Source organism: Lactuca saligna, chromosome 8, assembly GCF_052625555.1.
Source record: "Lactuca saligna cultivar CGN05327 chromosome 8, ASM5262555v1, whole genome shotgun sequence".
Taxonomy (NCBI): domain Eukaryota; kingdom Viridiplantae; phylum Streptophyta; class Magnoliopsida; order Asterales; family Asteraceae; genus Lactuca; species Lactuca saligna.
Window position 1 is genome coordinate 143947971 of NC_136424.1, and position 6992 is coordinate 143954962.

At 37.6% G+C, this 6992-nt stretch overlaps 1 pseudogene; it reads left to right on the forward strand.

The window, feature by feature from the left end:
* The first annotated feature begins 338 nt into the window (after window positions 1-338).
* LOC145010155 (uncharacterized) lies at window positions 339-1255 on the forward strand (annotated as a pseudogene).
* The last annotated feature ends 5737 nt before the right edge of the window (window positions 1256-6992 follow it).

Below are 6992 nucleotides of genomic sequence, written 5' to 3' on the forward strand. Positions count from 1 at the left end.
GGGTTGATGATGTTGGTAAAGAATTCTTGTTTAAAGTTTTTACACATAATGGGGCCTCTTAGTTATCATGGCACACCAAATCAAATGGCAATTTAGGTGCAACTTGAGGACAATGGTTGTCAATTACTCAATATAACTTTTTTTCTCTAGCGTGTATCAATTAGGAGAAACCTTATCTGTTATTCGTCTTTATATACCCACCATAGAATTTAAAGTGAATGCAGTACTTATACATTTCATTCGTCTGCCAAGTAATTCTTGAACATTTCCTTAGTAACATATTCTCTTCGGTTTTTGGCTTTAATAATTATTTCAGTTGAATTCAACTAACATTTTGAATGGAATATGTGGAAGTGGAGCTTGGAGATGTAGATATCATTCAAAGCACTGTCCAAAGTATTCTTGATTGTGTAGAAAATGAAAAGAATCATTGCTACCAACTTCCACCATCTATTTACATGGTGCCTTGGGTGTTTCGTGAACTCAACCCAAGTTCTTTCAACCCTAGAGCTGTCTGTATTGGTCCTCTTCACATAGAAGATAAAAAACTGCAAGAATTTGAAAGATATAAAGCTTCTTGTGTGCATGATTTATTGCATCGTTTAGATACCCCAACAGAAGAGACATTGCAAGCATGTGTGTGTAAGGTAAATGATTTAATAGACAGAATCAGGGCATGTTATGCAAAATGGTCGATGGCCATGGAAGTGAAATTTAGTAGGTTTCCGTGGCTTTTTTGGTTTTGGGGTAAGCCTACTTTCAGAATTCCTGTATTACAACTTCATGATTACTCCGAGTTGCTTTTAAGGAACCTCGTGGCATATGAGCAGTCGTCTCTTAGTTATAATTTCGTTACATCGTATCTCATAGCCATGGATATGCTAGTCAATACTCAAAGAGGTGTTGCCATGTTGGTAAGATCCAAAGTCCTTCTCAAGAATTTCGGTTAAGATGATGAGGCAGCTAGTATGTTGAATAGTATATGCAAAGAAGTTACCCCGGTACATTTCTTTTACAGCCAACTGTGGAAAATATGGGATAGCCACTGCAATGGTTACTGGCCAAAAAATGTTGCATGGTCGAGGCGTACTTATTTCAATAGTCCATGGAATATCATAACTTTACTTGCTGGAATCATCTTGTTTGCTCTTACCATCATTCAGACCATCTTTACCATCAAGGCCACATAATTCTATATATACTTGCTTTGGTTTTATATATGGAATCATCTATCTTGTATTCTATCAGTTGTGCATCAGTCCTTGTATCTTGTTATGAATAAGCAATTTCTGGCAAGCAGAAATATTCCTCATTACAATTATTCTTAGATTTACTAGGAAAAAATTATATCTCAGTGGTTGATCATCCACGACAAACTAAATGACATTTGATTTAACGGCATAGAAAAAGTTTCATTAAAAACCAAAAAAGTGCCACTAAAGACACCCTGAATAAGTGGTACAAAAAAATTAAAAATAAACTAAAGGCATTTAGTGACACTTTTCTGTTGTGTCGCTACAGTCCTCTTGGGTTTTAGTGATATTTTTTTATGCAACTGTAACACTTTTGTTTTTTTTTATGGCACATTTTTATGAGACTATATAATTGCTAAAATAAAAACATTTATATTTGTAAATGTGACAACCCAAAATTTCTAGCTTACATTCATCTTTTATATCAAAGTTAGCTTCGTTTTGCTATTTTATAATGAAGTTTTGGGTCTAAAAGAGTGCTTAAAGCTTAGTATAATTGAGATATGTGTCGGAGGATGGGTTAGTTTGGTTGTAGCATTGGTAAAACGAGCCAAACACACCAAAAACTAGTGTGTGCGGCCAGCCAGCCGCATACAGGCCAACCACACACACCCTCCTATAAGCACTATCCTTGGTCATTTTGATCATTTATTACACTCTTGCAAAGCTAGGACTCGAAAATCCTCTCAAGTATCATCCGGAAAGGTAACATCTTTCACCAAGAACACCAAGAACACCATGTTTTCTGGCAGCACACACTTCTGGCAGCACACCAGGCTGCACACCTGGCCGCACACATGTGCTTGCAGCACACATGGCCGCACACACACATATAGTGTGTATTTTGACCATACACTCTCTTGTATAGCCTTTTAACCCTTCGTACAATCATTTATGGTTGTAACACTTCATAAGAAGTTTTTACTAGTCCCTAAGGTGGTCCCAATTCGTTAATTCGTTGTTCATAACACTAATTATATTCATATATGTGCCAATATATGCTAAATAGGATTCGCGTGTTTACTCAAGTCACCATTTGATACTTAGCAACAGATCCAACGTTGTGATCAGAACCACTCACTACAGGTGAGTTCATACCCCTAAAATAACCTTTGAAATGTTTTTAAATGCTTTTATGGGGGGAATACAAGTTGAACAATTATAGTTATTATTGTTGGATAAGGTGTCTAAGTCCATAACTTATTTGGTATATACTTGACCCGACCGGCATGGTCCATTTGGGTTGCATCTCATCCAAACTATTATGGATAATTTTATGAGAGTTATACACATATGTTTATTAATATATTATGAGTTATAATATATTAATATGAAGTTACGTTATTTAATTAGTTTTAGTCTTAAATTAATTATGGATTAATTTAGAGATTAAAAGGAATACTAATTAAATTATGGGCTATTTGTTTTATATAGTGTGGGCTAATAGTCATTTGTTAATGGGCTAGGCTTATGTGGAAGTCCATGGATGATCCATGGAGCTTTTAACCCATGGATCCTTGGAAAAGGAAAAGACATGGGTTATTAGGGTTTCACCCTAACCATGCACACTATATAAGCATGCTTATGGAGCATGAAATGGAGCCAAAGAGAAAACTAGTGAACTAGTGTGTGTGTGCATGTGTGTGGCCGATTTATACAAGGTGTATACTCTCATCAAAGTTTTCCAAGAGTTTGTGGTGTTTGTGATTCCATTTGAGGCATTCACACTATTGGTGCTTGGCCCTCAAACTCCTAAGAACCCAACTCACCAAAAGGTATGTAATCTCTTCTAACTCTTTTATGTTGAAATGTTCCCCATGCCATGTTAGATAGGTTATAAACCTTGGAAAATTATTATTTTGCATGTATTTAGACAAACATAGATCCAAGGTTTATTAGGGTTGCATGCACACTTAGGAAGTGTTAGATTGCTCAAAAACCCAACAGTGGTATCAGAGCCTAGGCTTGCTTGTTTGATACTTGATGCAAAATAGTGAAAAAAGTCGAAATCGTTGCTGTCTGCATGGTGGACTCGCCGAGTCCATTGGGGTGACTCGACGAGTCCAAGGCAAACTTCAACCTACTCGACGAGTCAGTTCATGCACTCGACGAGTAGGATCGAAAGAGTGCAGATTCTCGACTTTTGCTGCTGGAAATGGACTAGAAACATTACCCTAAACTGCTTTGGTGTTATAAAACTTATTTTAGTTGGTGTAATGGTTGTTCTAATCCATTTACAATAGCATATATCAAAAATCCATGATTTTATGTGTTCATATAATTCTTGAATTTTTGATGATCATGTTCATGTTCTTATGAATTTAGAAAATGATAGGAATTATTTGCTGAATTATTTAGGATTAATTCTTTATCATTTATGTGTTTTAATGGAGTCCATAATTTGTCCTCAAGTTATGGATTACCAAAGGTCACTTTTATTTAACACACACTTAAAACACATAAGTTACATGAAAATGAAGAGTCTTCATTTTTATGAACCTTTAATTCATAAGTTATGAAATGAAGAGTTTTGCAAAGTTACAAAACTTGCCCTCAAGTTTTGGAATTTTTAAAGTTTCACACACTTTAATAAACTTTAATTCCAAACCTTAGAGTTTTAAAAGTTAAAATTCAACCCTTATACTATTTATAACATTTATGGTTAATTATTATATATATGTATAAGAATAAGTCGTTTTACCGTTAGTAGGCCTCATTCACGAAGCCGGTCTATAAGGCGGGTATAAGGTTGTTGCCTATAAAATGGCGACTTAATGGGTGTATACTCTCACCCACCGCTTGCTTGATCGGTGGAGGGTCGTTAGCTGAACGGGTAGAACAATGACTTTAAATCCTCATTAAAAGTATAATGAATATTATAAAGTAACTAAATTCTTTTAATTCCCAATCTTAGTTATTTTAGGAAAATGTGAACATGGTGCTAATCCATGGAATTCACACTTTGTACCTTACCAAGTCGTTGGTGGAGCGTGTGTGGTTAACCGGCACACTAACTAGGACTAGTAAGGATCACGAAGGGTAACTTAATGTTTGTCATAGATCAATGGAGCGTGTGTGGTTAACCGGCACATTGATTAGGTGATAATATTAGGAGTACCAAGTGAATTAGCATTGTTATTCACACCTTGTTTTGTGATCCTCGGCATCCCAGTCACAAAACTTGAAGGGCACAATCGAGATTGAAACATGCCATTGAAAAGTTCAATGAATCTCAAAAGAATCTAGGAATTTCAAATCCAATTAAACCTAATAAATCATTTCGTTTTCATGGTGGAAATTGGTGAATCGTCATTCACCTACCTTTCAAATATATTATTACTTAGATTACGGCATCCCTCTTCTAAGTGTAATATATTGTGATTGGATCCTAGCCTTAATATTACATTTGGGTGTCTTATTAAGGATCCTAAATATCTAATCTAAACTTACTTTCTTCTTTCAGATGTCTTCCAACACTAATGCTTCAGGCTCTAACCCAACTGGTTCTTTCTCTCTCATGAATCTTTGTGGGAGGGTCATCTTTGATGGTTCCAACTTCATGGATTGGATTAGGAACATCAGGATGGTTACTCGTTACGAGGACAAGGAATATGTCCTCGATAAGGAGTTAAAAGAACTTGATGAGTCTACTGCTACTCCTGAGGAGATCGCTGAATTCAGGACTCATGAGAGAGATGCTACTAAGGTGGCATGTATCATGATGGCCACGATGACAGCCGAGCTCCAAAAGTCGTATGAAGATTTCTACCCTTTTGAGATGCACCAAGACCTGATGGAAAGGTACCATCAGAGTGCTCGTCAGGAGCGGTATGAAATAATCTCCTCCATAATAACTACCCGCATGAAGGACGGTGAATCCGTCACGAGCCACATGCAAAAGATGCAAAGGTATGTGGACCGTTTGCTGAAGCTGAATGTTAACATCCCCGAGGAGTTAGCAATTGACATCATTTTGCACTCCTTGCCTTCTTGTTATGATCATTTTCGAATGACATATCATATGAACAAGGAGGAAGTTACCGTCAGCAAGCTTCAAGGACTCTTGAAGACCGCTGAAACCGGTCTTAAGGGTAAAGCGGTTGTTACCTCTACTACTCCTACTCCAACTTCTACCCCTGTTTTAGCTATTGGGCAAGGCAAAGGGAAAAAGAGGAAGCACCCTTCGAAGGGTACCAAGGGAAAGTCTCTTGAAGGCTCCTCATCAAAGACTAAGAACGGTTCTGTCACTCCTTCTGCCATTCCCAAGGATGCTGAATGCTTTTATTGCCATGAAAAGGCACACTGGAAGCGAAACTGCCCTAAGTACTTGCAGGATCTAAAGGATGGGAAAGTGAAACCCATCTATGCAGGTATTTACACTATATTGTCTAATTACTCAACATATTCTAACTCTTGGGTGCTTGATACAGGATGTGGTATTCACATATGTTCTGATTTGCAGGGCCTAAGAAGAAGTGAGGATGTGGAGCACGGGAAAATAAACTTAATCATGGGGAATAGGAAGGCTTCACCTGTTTCCAAGATTGGAGTTTATACTTTGTTGCTTAATAATGGGTTAAAATTAGATTTGAATAAATGTGTGTACTCGTCTGAAATGGCGAGGAATATTATTTCTTTTCATGCTTTGTACAAACAAGGTTTTACCTTTTCGTTTGATAATGAATGTGGTGGTATTAATGCTTTCTTTAATAATGTGTTTTATTTTAAAGCATTACCTTGTGATGGCGTATATGAAACTGTGTCGATTGTAGACAACTTAGGAAATAATGTGTTGTATATTGCTTCTTCTACTAGCCTAGATAAAGCATCATTGTGGCATTGTCGTCTTGGACATGTAAACAAGAAACGCATAGGACAACTCCAAAAGAGTGGAGTCTTGGAATCATTTGACCTCAAATCAGATGATAGTTGTGAATCTTGTCTACTTGGAAAAATAACAAAATCACCCTTCACTGGAACTTGTGAGAGGGGTGAAGGTTTGTTGGACGTAATACATACTGATGTATGTGGGCCATTCAAAACCGCCACAAGGGACGCTAATCGGTATTATGTGACTTTTATTGATGATTTTAGTAGATATGGGTATGTCTACTTAATCAAACACAAGTCCGAAACCTTTGAAAGGTTTAAGGAATTCAAGCAGGAAGTAGAAAATCAATTGGGCAGGAACATTAAGATGCTTCGATCCGATCGAGGTGGTGAGTATCTTAGTACCGAGTTCCTTGACTACCTTAAGGAGTGTGGGATTGTCTCACAATTGACTCCTCCCAGGACACCACAGCTGAATGGTGTAGCTGAGAGGCGTAATCGTACCTTGTTGGACATGGTTCGCTCTATGATGAGTCGAGTTTCGTTACCAATCTCTTTTTGGGGGTATGCCTTAGAGACTGCCGCCCATATCCTTAATTTAGTCCCTACAAAGAAGGTTACCAAAACACCTCATGAGATGTGGACTGGGAAGGTTCCCAATTTGGACCACATCAAAATTTGGGGTTGCGAAGGCTTCGTGAGGCGTGAAACTCATGATAAGCTTGAACCCCGAAGTGAAAGGTGTATTTTCATCGGCTACCCACAGAAATCCTTCGGTTACCTTTTCTACAGACCCAGTGAGAATGTGGTCTTTGTAGCACGAAGAGGGATCTTTCACGAGAAAGAATTTATAAGCCAAGGAGACAGTGGGAGGCAGATTGATCTTGAAGAAATTCAAGAATCAATTGG